This window comes from Choristoneura fumiferana, chromosome 28, assembly GCF_025370935.1.
Source record: "Choristoneura fumiferana chromosome 28, NRCan_CFum_1, whole genome shotgun sequence".
NCBI classification, from domain to species: domain Eukaryota; kingdom Metazoa; phylum Arthropoda; class Insecta; order Lepidoptera; family Tortricidae; genus Choristoneura; species Choristoneura fumiferana.
This window is the reverse complement of record NC_133499.1, coordinates 4,426,768-4,442,371: the sequence shown is the minus strand read 5'-3', so window position 1 is coordinate 4,442,371 and position 15,604 is coordinate 4,426,768. Positions and strand designations below refer to the sequence as shown.

General features: G+C 36.9%; 1 protein-coding gene across 1 annotated transcript in view; it reads left to right on the top strand.

Moving 5' to 3' along the window:
* Window positions 1-15,604, top strand: part of LOC141443676 (uncharacterized) — a gene marked incomplete in the record, with an annotated part of 139,862 nt that overhangs the window by 539 nt on the left and 123,719 nt on the right.

The window sequence follows — 15,604 nt, the reverse complement described above, 5'->3', positions numbered from 1 at the left end:
AAAAAGTTATTAGGTACTTTTGAAGTTTAACCTCAAAGTTGGCAGTTTTTAGTCAGTTTTGAGCATAAAACTAATACCTACTTTAGTTGTGACTAGTTGTTTACTGGAAACACTAAGTTTCAATAGTTATAGTAATTTATTTCCTAAGTACTGTTTAATATTCTTAGTGAAAGTTGTTAAACAAGTAAGGAAATAATTTGTCAGTTCCTAAGTGTTTCTATTGTAAATTTTCTATTGCCCTTGTCCTTCAATACCTAAGGGTTTTTATTTCACTGACATGGCAGGGTTTGAATCACTACAACAATCTAAATAAATGTATCCTTCTAGATCCTAGAATTGAAATGCTAATGAATGAATATTGGTGTACTGCCGTTTTGGCAAAATATTTTTCGCCAATGTTCACTTCCCAAAAAACTTATTGCAGTAGTTTCATTTCCCAAACGAATCTTTAGCATATTAACATTTTGCATTTTATTCATTTGGTCAAATTATCATTTAGCATAATTTTACATTGTCAAATTTTATTATGACAAACATTTATTAAGCAAACGTTTTCTTTTGGCTAATATTATATTCCAAAAAAAATATTGTTCAAAATGATACTTCGCACACAAACCAACCACAGAAACCAACTGCTACCAGACAAGTAGGTTAGGTTAGGTTAGAACTGCATCCTCCACAGAAACAAACTGCTATCAGAAAAGTAGGTTATTATGCCATGCAATATTATGGGAAGTGTTTTATGCCTAACGATACATTTGACTAAATAATACATAATATGAATCATGTCATGACTAAGTAATTATTTTAGAAACAATAATTTCCCAAAAAAAAATACTAACTATGAAATTGTGATGTTGTTTTAGCAAATGATTTTTTGCCAAATGATAATTTGAGTAAAATATTTTGGAATGTGATACTTTGGGAAAAGTTTTTTGCCCATACATTAGTAAACCATGAATATTAAGTATAAATAAATGCGGAGGATGGTGAAATGTTTTATAGAGAGTGTTTGAAATACTAGCCAATACTAGGAAGGACATGGGAATAAAAAAATACTATCTTTGAAAATTGTATAGATTCCTCGGGACAGTGATAAACGAATTCTTCACAGACATAGTCGCAGGCTAAATAATTTTGAAATGATGTACCTACTTCTAAATTTTGGGGATAAATGCTAAAAAATGTAAAGTACAATTTTTTTTTGTGAAATAAGAACTCAATTATATCATTATTAAGTATAGATAATTTATTTGCATTTTGGATGACTCATAAATTATAAAATATATTATAGGTGAACTAAAATAATTTCCTTGCTCACCCGCGACCTTACGATAGCTAAGCCTTGCTACGGCTTGGATCTAATTTCAGCAATGGTAGTTAATAAAACATGATTGACAGTAAATAAATAAAAAATCAAGGTAGTTTTGAAGGACGGTTAAAAAAATTATTAATAATTTGTGGGTAGTTTTGTTTTGTTTCATAAAACGTATGTGGGTACTTGGGGAGTTACAGTGACAAGTTAAAACGGTGGTTGTGGTTCGTTAGTCTAACAACTGGTAGCATGGTGTACGGTTGTGTCACTCTGAAGATGAGCTCTGTTTGAGTTCGAAACGTGTCAGTGTAGTGTGGTGGTGGTGATAGATGGGTTTGTGTGATTGTGTGTGTGTTCTTACAGTGTGGAGGTGGAGGAACTGCATGAACACGCATATTTTGCATAAGCTTAGCTATCGTAAGGTCGCGGGTGAGCAAGGAAATTATTTTAGTTCATTGATATGGACTCCGCAAAGTAACGCCTGATTCAATAAATTATATTATAGGTGCATGCATTACATACATATGTTATAGAATTAATTATATAAAAGATAAATAAATATGATTATTTTCTGTATTTATTTTCATTCTGAGATGTTTTTATAATAGTTATAAAAAGTAAAATACAAAAAAGTACAAACAAAATAAAAAAGTTATAAAAACCTAAACTAGTTTGCCGCCGGTAGCAGGGAAGAGCCGCAGAGTGAGGAACCTTTGGACAATGTGTGCCATGTCCAGATTCCAGAAGTACCGCCTTAGTAAGGATGAGTAACTTCATACTGTATATGTGTGGCCCAGAACCGGGGATAATATTAACAAAACCAGCCAAGAGCGTGTCGGACACGCCCGAAATAAGGTTCCGTAGCCATTACGAAAAAATTAAGTACTTAATATTTTTCGTAGGATTCCGTATTTTGTACGGAATATTCGTATTCCAAGTTTAGGTATATTTTATATCTTAGGCTGCTTTTTACTCATAAACTACTAATAATTCTCAAGAAAACTTAACCGTTATAGTTTTCCTTGTAAGTTTGATACACTTACTACATCCTAAATTGTTTGAAATTTTTCCACCCACGGGTGGTATCAGATTAAATAACGCCCCTTTTTTCGCACCGGAAGTGATTATTATTTTGGTACTTTCGGCAAGTTCCGCCGCGGCAGACTATCAAATCGGACTCAGCATCAGTTTTATGGGAAACCATTGTGCATTTCATCGCAGTATCAAGTAGGTACGAAATTTTTGCAGCCCGCTCTCTGTCTATTACCCATCATCATCATCATCCCAGCCTATATACGTCCCACTGCTGGCACAGGCCTCCTCTCAGAACAAGAGGGCTTGGGCCATAGTACCCACGCGGGCCCAGTGCGGATTGAGAACTTCACACGCACCATTAAATTGCTTCGCAGGTTTGTGCAGGTTTCCTCACGATGTTTTCCTTCACCGCAAAGCTCGTGGTAAATATCAAATGCAATTCCGCACATGGATTTCGAAAAACTTAGAGGTGCGAGCCGGGGTTTGAACCCACGACCCTCTGTTTGAGAGGCGATAGGTCAAACCACTAGGCCACCACGGCTTATTATATTACCCATATTGGCCAAATAAAAAAATCATTAATTTATCATGTTTTCTTTTGTTACAGATTAAGACAAGCAGAAGCATAAAAAACAGTATTAAATAAAAAAAATGTGAACTTTTAACAGTTTTTTAGTTAGTCGTTTAGTTTTTTTTTTTTATAATGTTTATGTGAAATACAAAATGGTGCTTCAACATGTAGTATGATGGGCGGACTGATATTAATTAGTAAGTATACATACATAAATGATTATCTATTAGACGCTCGATTTTAATGAAAAAATTCACTTTAAAGTTGAATATTTCACTAACATAATATCACTGAATTGAAAAATTGTCTCCACAACCTCCCAATGATATATATATCTCTATATATAAAAGGCAAAAGTGATTGACTGATGTATCAACGCACAGCCCAAACCGCTGGTTCTAGGGATTTCAAATTTAGCACGTAGGTTCCTTTTATGGTCTAGGGTGCACTAAGAAAGGATTTTTTAAAATTCACCCTCTAAGGGGTGAAATGGGGGTCCAAAGTTAGTATGGGGAAACAAGATTAGTTAGACTATTTTATTCGAAACTTCACAGGAGTACTCTTAACAACAAATAAGTAAACACGTGTTTCAGGTTTTTTGAGAATTCAACCTCTGAAAGGGGGTAATGTGGTGACAAAGTCAATCGAAAATCAGTCGTTGATATTTCAACGCACAGCCAAACCACTGGACCTAGAGACTTGAAATTTTGCACATAGATACCTTAAACAATGTAGGCATCCACTAAGGAAGGATTTTTGGAAATTCTAACGGTAACGGGAAAAAACGGGATTTATATATTCGATTCCGAGTGACCCTATCTCAGTAACTGTAATAACTAAACTTCAAATTTGATTCACAAGTAGGTATTACATTAATTAAAACATAGATATCAGGATTTTTGGAAATTCCCAGGGATAAGGAAAAAACGGGATTTATATATTCAGTTTAACTGAATTCTATGAACTATAATTACTAGACTCTTCAAATTTAGCATAGAAGTAGGTGATTATAATAGTAAAAAACAGTTTTAAGGAATTTGGGAAATTCCCACGGGATAAGGAAAAAACGGGATTTATATTCAGTTTAGCGGGATCGATTTTTCATTTTACTGGTCCTAGAAAACTAATATTTTGCATATAGGTTCCTTGAGGAGTGTAGGGGAACACTACAAAAGGATTTCCCGAAGTTCTGACGGGAACGGGAAAATGGGATTTTTCGTTTTACTAATCGCAGAAGGCAGCAACTTGGCATGTAAGTTGCTTGAGAAGTGAAGAGAACCATTAAGAAATAATTTCCCGAAATTCCCACGGGAAAGGGAAAAAAACAGGATCTTTCATTTTAATGGTCCTAGAAAGCTGAAATTCGGCATGTAGGTTGCTTGGGAATTGTAGAAGAGCGTTAAGAAAGGACTTTCCAAAATTCCAACGGGAACGGGAAAATACGGTATTTTTCGTTTTACTGATCGTAGAAAACTCAAATTTGGCATTTAGGTTCCTTGGGGAGGAGTGTAGGGGAGCACTACAAAAGGATTTCCCAAAATTTTGACGTTAACGGGAAAAAAACAGGGTTTATCGTTAGTATTATTGCAATTTTACATTAAACAGCATTAGTATTATTGTGAACCATTAAGAGATAATTTGCCGAAATTCTCACGGGAAAGGGAAAAAATGGGACTTTTCGTTTTACTGGTAGAAAGCTAAAATTCGTCAATGTATAGGTGCACTGAGAGGACTGTCCAAAATTCACACGAGAACAGGGAAAAACGGGTTTTTTTTTTACTGGTCGTAGATAGCTGAAACTTGGCAAGTATGTTCCTTGGAGAGTGTAAGGGAGCATTAATAGAGCATTTCCCGAAATTCTTATGGTAACGGAAAAAAAACAGGATTTTGCGTTTTAGTGGTTGTAGAAAGCTAAAATTTCAAAATTCAAATGTATATACTGCACGTACGCTGCAAAAAGCTCTTTAACCGACTTCAAAAAAATAAGGAGGTTATGCATTCCGCTATATATATTTATTTATGTTTGTTCACCGATTTCTCGCATAATTGTGGACCGATTTTTTAAATACTTTTTTATTCGAAATAAAATCTACTCCTGAGGTAGTCCCATTGTCACCAAATCAGAATCTGATGACGGAATCTCAGGGAAATCGAGGGCAACCCTCAAATTTTGTAGGCACGCATAACGTTTTTTATATAATTATCTCGAGTTATTTAAGTATTTGCGTCTGACAGACATCATCTCATGTTGATGAGCTGATGATGGAAGGTTAAACTCCTTAACGGTTAGAGGTAACGAGTTAGCAGAAGTTTCTTTAAACATCATATGCACGTATAGGTAGACCTTTAGTTGTATTCTTTCTGGTTATTCAGGTGAGCTGATGAGGGAAGGTATAACTCCTTAACGGTTAGGAGGACACATTAAGTACCTACACTATACTACGTACTGAGCCATGACCCTTTTGCACTACTGCAGCGCACACAAACAATTGAAAATTGTTTACATTTAAGTTAGGACTGTTCTTTTTTTTTCTTATTTATGTAATTTTGATTGTGTGTGTTTGCAGTAACAAATAAACGTTTTATCTATCTATCTATCTATCTACACCAAACCAATCAACTCATTACGTAACAAAATTTATCAATACCTGTAAAACAGTATACTGTGACAGGACAGGCTGACAGACCTGAATTTGGCACACATGTAGATAAAGTATCATAGGAGTGCACTAAGTAAGGATTTTTCGAAATTCCCATGGGAAAAGGAAATATTTAACTTTTTCTGCTTCTTGGTTGTTTGGGGAATCTCTGGAAAAACAGAGTGGATTTAAAAAAAAACTATTAGTAAAAGCTTTTTCAAAAATCAAAATCAAAATGGTTTATTATTCCTATCCCGCGGGAACAATCCTATGCCGCGTAGGTACGAAGTCGCGGGCAAAAGAAGCACGTGGGTTTTCTAAAATTACACCCCTGACCTAAAGATGTGAAACAGGGGTACAAAGTTTAACGAATTATGATCATCTAGGTTGATTTTTAAATTCAAAAATTTGCAAATATAATCCTCCGAAAAATCAATTATAATACGAAATAAAGATCATAGAAAGTAAATGATCTGTGTTACCCCAAATTTAACGCGAGCGAAGCCGCGGGCAACAGCTAGTATACAGGGTGGAAAAATCGAATGCCACATGGATGGCAACTACCTTAAGTATTGTAAATAACACATTTTGTGTAAGGGAGACTTTCCTTCGTTTTTAAAAACAATAAAAACTGCATTTAAGGATTTATGAAAAATCGCTTGCCTCAGTCGAGACTCGAACCGGTCAAATGGACAAAAATTTAATCTTTTGAGATGTTATTTATAAAAGAACTTACGAAAACGTATGCGAATTGAAAACCGAAGTCCATGCAGCTATTACCTACTAATATTCACCACAATTCACTGCAACGAGCTACGAAAGACAATTCCTCAAAAGATTAAATTTATGCAAACGCCAAAACGGGGCTCATTTTGAACAACTACTTTAGTTAGAAAGGTTTTAGTAAGGTTATTAAATGAATATTGTTTTATTTTGTGTGTTTTAATTTTTCGTTTACAATTTTCATGGCCTTCCGTTATTCTGATTGTATTTGTTATTTAGAGAAAAATGAACCTTATCAGTAACCCTTTCGATCTGCATCATAAAATACAGCACATTATTTTTTGTCACATTTGACCGTTCGAGTCTCGACTGAGGCAAGCGATTTTTCATAAATCCTTAAATGCAGTTTTTATTGTTTTTAAAAACGAGGAAAGTCTCCCTTACACAAAATGTGTTATTTACAATACTTAAGGTAGTTGCCATCCATGTGGCATTCGATTTTCCACCCTGTATATATATATACTATCCAACGATACCCCACACTAAGGGTTAGACGTGGATAATAAAACACTTCCACTTTAGATCTATCTATGGGAAGTAACCTACCATAGTTTTTTTTTTACAAGCTTTTATTTAGTTTCACCTGTCCGTCTGTCCGTTCGTCCGTCTGTAGTCAAATTGACTTGAAATTTGGAATACCTACTCATGTAATCGCGTGACAATACAATAATCTAGTAGTGACATCCTGGTAGCTAGGATCGTCTCCGCAGGACGGAACTCTTCAACGGTTAATAGCATCGACTTGAAATTTGGTATGCAAATGTAGTTTGGGTGACAATGCAAGTACAGTGAACAAAAAGTACAGTCAGCATAAAAACTTGTATTTAAAATGAAATTTTTATGGTTAGGTTATTTTTACTATTTTGTTGGCATAATTGCTAGGTACATAGATATCATGCATTTCTAGCAGTGATAGTCTCTTAGCAAAGCCGCGGACGGACGGACTGACATTTTGACATTTTGGTTATGGAGCCCTAAAAATTACATTCATGCGAGCATTTTGTTTACTGTAGGTACTTGCGTTATCATCCAATATACATTTCCATACTTACCAAATTTTAACCATTGAGGACTGAGGAGTTCCGTCCTGCGAAGACGATTCTGGACAGACCACCAGGATTCACTACCTGATTATTGTATTGTCATCAGATTTACATAAATACCTATGCCAAATTTCAAGTCAACCCGACCTCTGGAAGTGGGTCGGAAGTAGAATACAACTTGCAAAGTTTGACCCGCACGCACATACATACATATGTCGGCATACCTATAGGATTAAGCGACTCGGGATCCGACCCTGACATGATCAATGTGGGCAAACTAGTGGGATTCGGGCAGAGAATTAAACTATTTAAGTCAATCCAACCACTGTCAAATTTAACTAGCAAGATTTGACCTGCACTAACGTTGCAAGTTAAATAAAAGCTTGTAATATATCTTTTTTCTCACCAGATCTCTGGAGCAGTGCATAGTCGGCTTGGACAAACGACCCTTAATGGTTTTCATGGTGAGTTCCTTGCTTCCCGTTTGCTAGCCGTTGGGGGGTCTCATTTGCGAATTTCATAGCAATACGTGTGACCAGGGATGGGGTTAAAAATGGTCAAAATTCGTGCGACGTACTTATGGATAGCCTTTTGCCCCATTCAGTGAATGGCTCTTTTCACAGACGAAAGAAGTAGTAGAATGCTTTTCCTATTGTACTTATAAAAAACCGGGCAAGAGGGTTCCGTTTTTTCCTTTTTAACCCCCGACGCAAAAAGACGGGTGTTATAAGTTTGACCGCTATGTGTGTCTATGTGTCTGTCTGTGGTACTGTAGCTCTTTTAACTGGTGCACCGATTTGAATGCGGTTTTTTTTTGATATCAGTAGGTTTGGTTCTTAGAAATCCTTTCGGAACGTTCTGTCCGTTTCCCAAAATACCGTTTCCCAAAACACCCGTTCCAAAATAACAGTTTCCTAAATCGACTGTATGCCAAAAGACCCGTTTCTCATCGCATCAGAATGTCAAAACACCCAGTTTTCATAGCATCCGTATGCCAAAATATCCGTCGCTCATGACACCCGTATTCCCAAAAGACCCGTTTCTCATCGCATCAGTATGTCAAAAGACCCGTTTATTATAGCATCCGTATGCCAAAAGATCCGTCTCTCATGACACCTGTATTCCCAAAAGACCCGTTTCTCGCCAAATGTTACTAATTGCATAATCATTAGAGGTGTGGAAAGCCTCCAAGGTCAAAATAACAGATTTTGCTCGACTTAGCGGTAGGGTTGCCATAATTATTGAAAACTGATACGGGATCAACAACGCCATTTTTTTTGTTAAAGTGGTGACGGGAAACGGATGTTTTGGGAAACGGATATCTTGACAAACGTATTTTTTGGGAAACGGATTATTTAGGAAAAGGTAGTGACGGGAACGGATGTTTTGGGATTAGGTATTTTTGGGAAACGGATATTAAGCCAAACGTATTTTTTGAGAGAAGAACATTTTGGGAAACACTTATATCGGGAAACGGATTATTTGGGAAAAGGTGGTGACGAGAACGGATGTTTTGGGAACGGGTGTTTTGGGAAAGGGACAGAACCTTCCGAAAGGTTAGAAATGTTTCATCAAAATGTTCAGCCGTTGAACGGTGAACTTTGAAGTGACAAAGTCCCACTTTTTGTTATGGTTTGTTTCATACCTCATAACCTAACCAACAAAAAGTTGGAAAACCCCGACTTTGTCACTTCAAAGTTCAATATCTCAAAAACGGCTAAACCGATTTTGATGAAATATGTCTAAGAACCATCGCTAGAAAACCTGCTTTCAAATAAAAAAAAAACGCATTCAAATCGGTCCACCCGTTTAAGAGCTACGGTGCCACAAACAGATAGACACGCATAGCGGTCAAACTAATAACACCCCTCTTTTTGCGTCCGGGGTTAATAAAAACAGTGGTCGTCTTCCGGGCGATGATAATGATAATTTTGTTTTTTTTTCGACCCCGGACGCGAAAAAGGGTTTTTTATGTTTGATACCAGTGTCTGTCTGTCGCATCGTAGCTCTTAAACGGCTTTTTACGTGGAATCGAGTTTGCTTGCGGTGATTCTGCGAGAGAAGCTACTGGTGTATGCAAGTGGCGTTCTAAGGGGGTGGCCTTTGTCCAGTAGTGGACGTCTGCCGGCTGATGATGATGGTGATGATGATGAATAATGTATTTACATCGCTATTCATGACAGTCAGTGTAGCCTAGAAGTTAGCTGTACAATTTTAGAGTAAGGTCGGCCACTTATCTGGCTATTTAGCTATTAATCATGTTGCGAAACGAAGGCTCATCTTTAACAGCCGCGACACGACTGTGAGCTGAGCGAGTTATATAGTGATATAGCATACATGGGTGTTTCAAATTTTAGGTCCCAAATACATATGAAAGTAAAGTAAATACCCATTATGCGTCTAAGATTCCTACCGCAGTGAACAAAAGAGCTGATGATCTTGAAACGGCTGAACCGATTTTGTTAAAATATGTCTAAGAGAACCATCGCTAAAAAACCTGCTTTCAAATAAATAAAAACCGCATTCAAATCGGTCCACTCGTTAAAGAGCTACGGTGCCACAGACCTTTGCGTCGGGGGTTAAAAGGACCGAAATGTTATTTTTAACAAAAACTTATTGATATATTAAACTTTGTAATGACAATGTCGAGGTTTTACAATTTTAAGTTAGTTAAGTTCTGTCTTTGGAACCTTAATAGCAAGTGTTAAAGCAAGCTATAAATAAAGGTGTTGAGTACGATGCGCGGGCGCCTCTGGGTCAAGGTTCTGGCGGTTCTGGGTCATTACCTGACAGACAGACATTTAGATCCATCCTACTTAATACTATAAATGCGACAGTTTGTGTGTGTGTGTGTGTATGTTTTTTACTCCTTCCCGTAAAACGGCTGGACGGATTTAGATGAAATTGGGCATGTAAATAGCTGGACATCTGGAATAATAATAGGCTACTTTTTATCCTGATATTCCCACGGGATAGGAATAAAATCTTGAAATAACAACTGCTGAGATTAGAGTCATGAAATTTGGTATGTTATGTAGGTAGCTGTACGTCTGGAATAACACAAAGGCTACTTTTTACCCGATATTCCCACGGGATAGGGATACAATTTTGAAATTTCAACCGCTAGCTTTAGAGTCTTGAAATTTTGGACAGTTGTTCTTAACACAACCTCAATGAAGACCATTATATAAATTTTGGGATTTTCCATTGTAACTACCAGATCGAAAAGTTTACGCGTGCGAAGCGTGCAGGTCATAAGCATAAACAATAAATGTTATCTACTATGAAACACAATATCTAGAATGAATAAAATGTATTTCAATAAAATGTGAATATATTGTATTGCCATCTGTGGGATCCTGTAATTAGCTCTGTGTTGCTATCCTACTACAAATATTGTGTTTTTAGTTGTTGGTTCTCCTTAAATATTTCAGTTCGTTTCGGATTATTCCGCTAACAAGACGTGTGCAGTTTGAATGACTGTTGTCCTATACGGTTACGCGCGATTGTAAACCTTATTGTTCGAAGAATTGAGTTGACTTTGAGTTAAAGGACTTAATACAGTTTGGTTAATATAATACGTGTCGCCTTGTGAAGTTACCTACAAACTGTTTTTGTGTTCGGTTTTATTTTATCTTTGCTTCGTTTAAACCAACTTTTAGCATGAGTTTACCACGTACTCCACCAAAAGATACACTACCTAAGGGTGGTTCGCAACCGGACCTCTCCACACTTAGTGATGGTGATTCGCAATACAATATAACATTGCGCAAAAGGAAGCAGCCGGATGATATTTACAACATTAGACAGGAGCTAGCTGACTTTCGTAAAGAATTAATGTCTACACTTACGTTATTTGGTAATGAGCAGTGTACTAACTTGCAATCTATGCAACGCGAACTCACCGCAGGAATTAAGGAGCAGATTAGTGCTGTTACATCCTTAACCGAAAAAGTGTTAGAAGACCAGATCCAAATGAAATCGGAATTGTCGGAGCTTAAGAATAGAATTTCTTCTGTTGAAAAGAAAAGTGAAGCATTGTCGACCTTGACCCTTCCTGATGGTCTTGCTGAAGTGAATGATTCTATCAAACACCTGCTCGCCGAGAATAACAGCATTAAACAGTTTGCTTTACTAAACAATATTGAGATTTCGGGGGTGCCGTTTATTAAAGGGGAAAACTTAAATTCTATTCTCAATAATATATGCACTAAGATTGGTTTTACGCTGCTACCCAGCGACGTTGATACTATACACCGTGTTCGCCGTTTTCAAACAGAAAAAACCGACGTGCCGACGAATATTCGGCCACCTGCCATTGTGGTGAAGTTTACCCAGAGACGGCGCAAAAATGAGCTACTGGCTGCAGTGCGCGCGCGGCGCGGCCTGACCACGGCTGACATTGATTTGCCAGGAACCGCTGCCGCCGTTTACTTGGGTGACCATCTTACACCCTCTAATAAACTCCTGCTTAAGCGCGCCCGACTTGCGAAGACTGAATGTAATTATGCATACTTATGGACGCGCGACTGCAAAATATTTATGCGCAAAAACGAAAAGAGTAAAGTCGTGCACATCGCAAATGACTCTGATCTACGACATATATTTTGACTGTTTAGTTACTTTCGATGTCTTTATATGCAATTCTCTATTACAGCTGTTTTTAAATTTAAATTTTATTGTTCTGATTTGGCCCGTTGTTTCAATATGCTGTTGAATTTACACTGTGCTGTTCTACGTTCCATATGTAAGCAAATTTATATGGATGTCCTTATTCGTTCGTACTCTAATTTAAATTATATATTACAACTCTTTTTCCGTCGTTATTTTTATTATTTTTTAACTAATTGGAATAAATCCACATTCATTACGAATAAATGCTGCTCTCGTCTATGGGGATTCACATTTGAGTATTTTATCAATTTCAAAAATGATTAAGTCAATTTGTGGTTATTACCAAAATGTTAGGGGCTTACGTACAAAATCTCACGATTTTTTTTCTCAAGTGTGTCAGTCAGATTATGATTTCATCTGCTTAACCGAAACATGGTTGTCGCGGATTTCTACGATCGCGAATTTTTTGACAATAGGTTCATTGTTTTCGATGCGATCGATCGAGCGCTGAGAGCGGGGCGACGCGCGGGGCGGCGTAGCGGTGGCTGTGCGCTCAGAATTCCTGCCGATGCGCCGCGATTGGCCCGTTCCCTCGCGTGCATCTTGTGACTGTGTATGGGTCTCGTTGCCATTAAGCACTGATAAACAGGTTAATCGTTTATCACTACTGCCTAGTAATAATGAAAGACAGCGGTTTTTAAATATTGCATGTATTTATATTCCTAATGGTTCTGGCCACAGGGATGCACTGACCGCCTTTGTGAATATTGCTGGTCAAATCATGATGGATAGACCGGACGACTTGTTTTTAATTACCGGTGATTTTAACATTCCTGATGCCGTCTGGATTCCTAGCCCATCATCGGGCATGCAACTTACAACCACAGGCAGTTTTGGGACTCAATTGATACAAGAGTTTTTATCTTACACCGAAACAATACAATTTAATTCCATCGGTAATATAAATAAACGTATCCTAGACTTAATAATATGTAATATTAAATGTAATGTCACCGCTTGCGATCATCCACTCACACCCGAGGATTCGCACCACGTATCGTTATGCCTTGATTTACAATTAAATTTCGCCCATCGTTATTTATCGCCGGCCTTCAAATACTGCTTATAATTTTCACCTCTGCTGATTATAAAAAATTAACGCTGAGCTCTCTATCGATAAACTGGACTGATTTCTTTAAAGGCCTGCATATGGAGGACTGCACGATTAAATTTTATAATTTATTAAACGATTTAATACAAAAGCATGTCCCTCTACGAAATATTCATAAGTCCTCGTCTGCACCAGCTTGGCACAGTAGATCACTAAGAAAAGTTTTAAAAGAAAAACGTAGTACCATAAGCTATGGAAGTTATTTGGTAATCCCGCTTGATTACCAATGTTTTAAAGCATTACGCAAACGTGCCACGAAATTAGAATTAGAATGTTACAACACATTATGTAGCTTACTCTGAACATAAAATTAAAATCATATCCTAATTTCTTTTGGACCTATGTTAAAGCTATATTTAATAAAAATAAAAATACCTCAAACAATGCACTACAAAGGTATAGTTAGTTCCGACGGTGAACAAATCTGTAATTTGTTTAATTTACATTTTCAATCTGTTTTTGAGAAACCGAATTATCCTAGTCTTGATAAAATAACAACGGAACCACCTCTGGAGCCTCTGATTGATTTAAATTTCCGTAGAGATCAATGACAGTATTGTCCTTAAATATTTAAACACTGTCAACGCTCACAAGAGCGCTGGACCGGATGGTGTACACCCCCTGTTAATTAAAAGCTGTTCGACTAGCCTGTTTTCACTCTAATTACTTTTTTTGTTTAAAAAATCTCTCATAGAGGGGTGTTTCCTGAAATCTGGAAACATGCATGGATTACTCCTATACCTAAGGGTTCTGTCAGTGACGATATCGAAAAATACCGACTATATCAAAGTTGTGCCATTTTGGTAAAAATCTTTGGAAAAATCGGTCACTGATCAACTTTTTTGTACTGTCGCCACCATCATTATCCATAATCAGCATGGGCTTTTTTAGGGGTCGTTCAGTGGATGAGTAATTTTGTTAACGTTTACCAGTGAGGTCTTGAGCGCGATGGATGATGGATATTCCGTTGATGCGGTTTATACTGATTTGTGAAAGCCTTCGACAAAATTGTCACTCAACCTTACTTGGGAAGCTGTGGAAATTAGGTATCCATGGAGATCTCTTCCGTTGGATTAAGTCTTACATCGACAATAGAAGTCAGTCTGTCATTCTTATGGGTTTCACGTCGCAGTGCAGGTCTGTCAGCTCTGGAGTCCCTCAGGGATCCCACCTTGGCCCGTTACTTTTCACACTTTATATTAATGATATTGTCAGTCATATAAAGCATTCAAACGTGTTGCTCTATGCTGATGATACTAAGATATTTAGAGTTATTAAGAGTATTGAGGATTGTAAGTTGTTACAGAATGACCTGAGTAATCTTATTACTTATTGTAAAGATAACAATTTATTTTTAAATCTAGACAAGTGCAATGTAATAACGTTTACTAAAAAGAAAAAAAACATTAATTATGAATATACACTATCGGACAAACCTTTGAATAGAGTGACACAGATTCGTGATCTTGGTGTTGTAATGGATAGTAAACTGACTTTTATTCCACATGTTGATAAAGTTCTGACTAAATCCTACAAGCAACTTGGTTTTATACTGCGCGTTGGTAAACCATTTAAAAATTCTTTGACTTATAAAATCCTATATAACAGTTTTGTCCGCAGCCATCTTGATTTTGCGTGTGCTGTGTGGAAACCTTTTCATGCTGTTCATATAACCAGAATCGAAAGATTACAAAAAAAATTTGTAAAGTCGCTCGACTACAGAACCGGACATTTTTACATAAACTACGCGGACTCAATTAAGCGTCATTATCTACAGACGCTTAGTGACCGCCGTGATTGCGTGGACATTGTTCTTTTATATAAAGTTCTGCACTGTCAATTAGATGCCCCTTCATTGTTACATCAAATTCGTTTTAGAATTCCGCGTAGACGAGAGCGCCCCTGTAGAAAAAAAGATTTATTTTCGATACTTCGAAGTAGAACCTGTTTTGGTCGTAATATATTTATAAAGCGTGCTTGTAAATATTAAATGACAGCGATAGATTCAAGGACATGATATATTCAATTGTACTTTAACGCACACTAAGAGTGCTTTTAATAAGCTTCTAGATTCTCGAGTCTTATAATTTCAATATTTAAAAACCAATTTAGCTTGGAATATAGCTGATATATAGTCAATCAGTTCGATTTCTGGGCCGCCGCGAAACCTGGTCATTGAAACATTTCACGTCATTCTTTAATGAATTAAATTTGCCTGCTTTGGTAGGGTTCCGCGGTGACCTGGTAATCGGACTGTCCTGGTTATAGTAATCGCGATATGATCGTAATTTGATAACTTCATCTTTTTAACTACATCTGTTCTAAATTTATCTAGCCACGTTTATCTTTTGTTAATTAAGGAAACTATAGGTCTGGTTTATAACCCATAATGTAATGTGATTTTATTTATCTGTATGACTGTTTGTTTCTTAA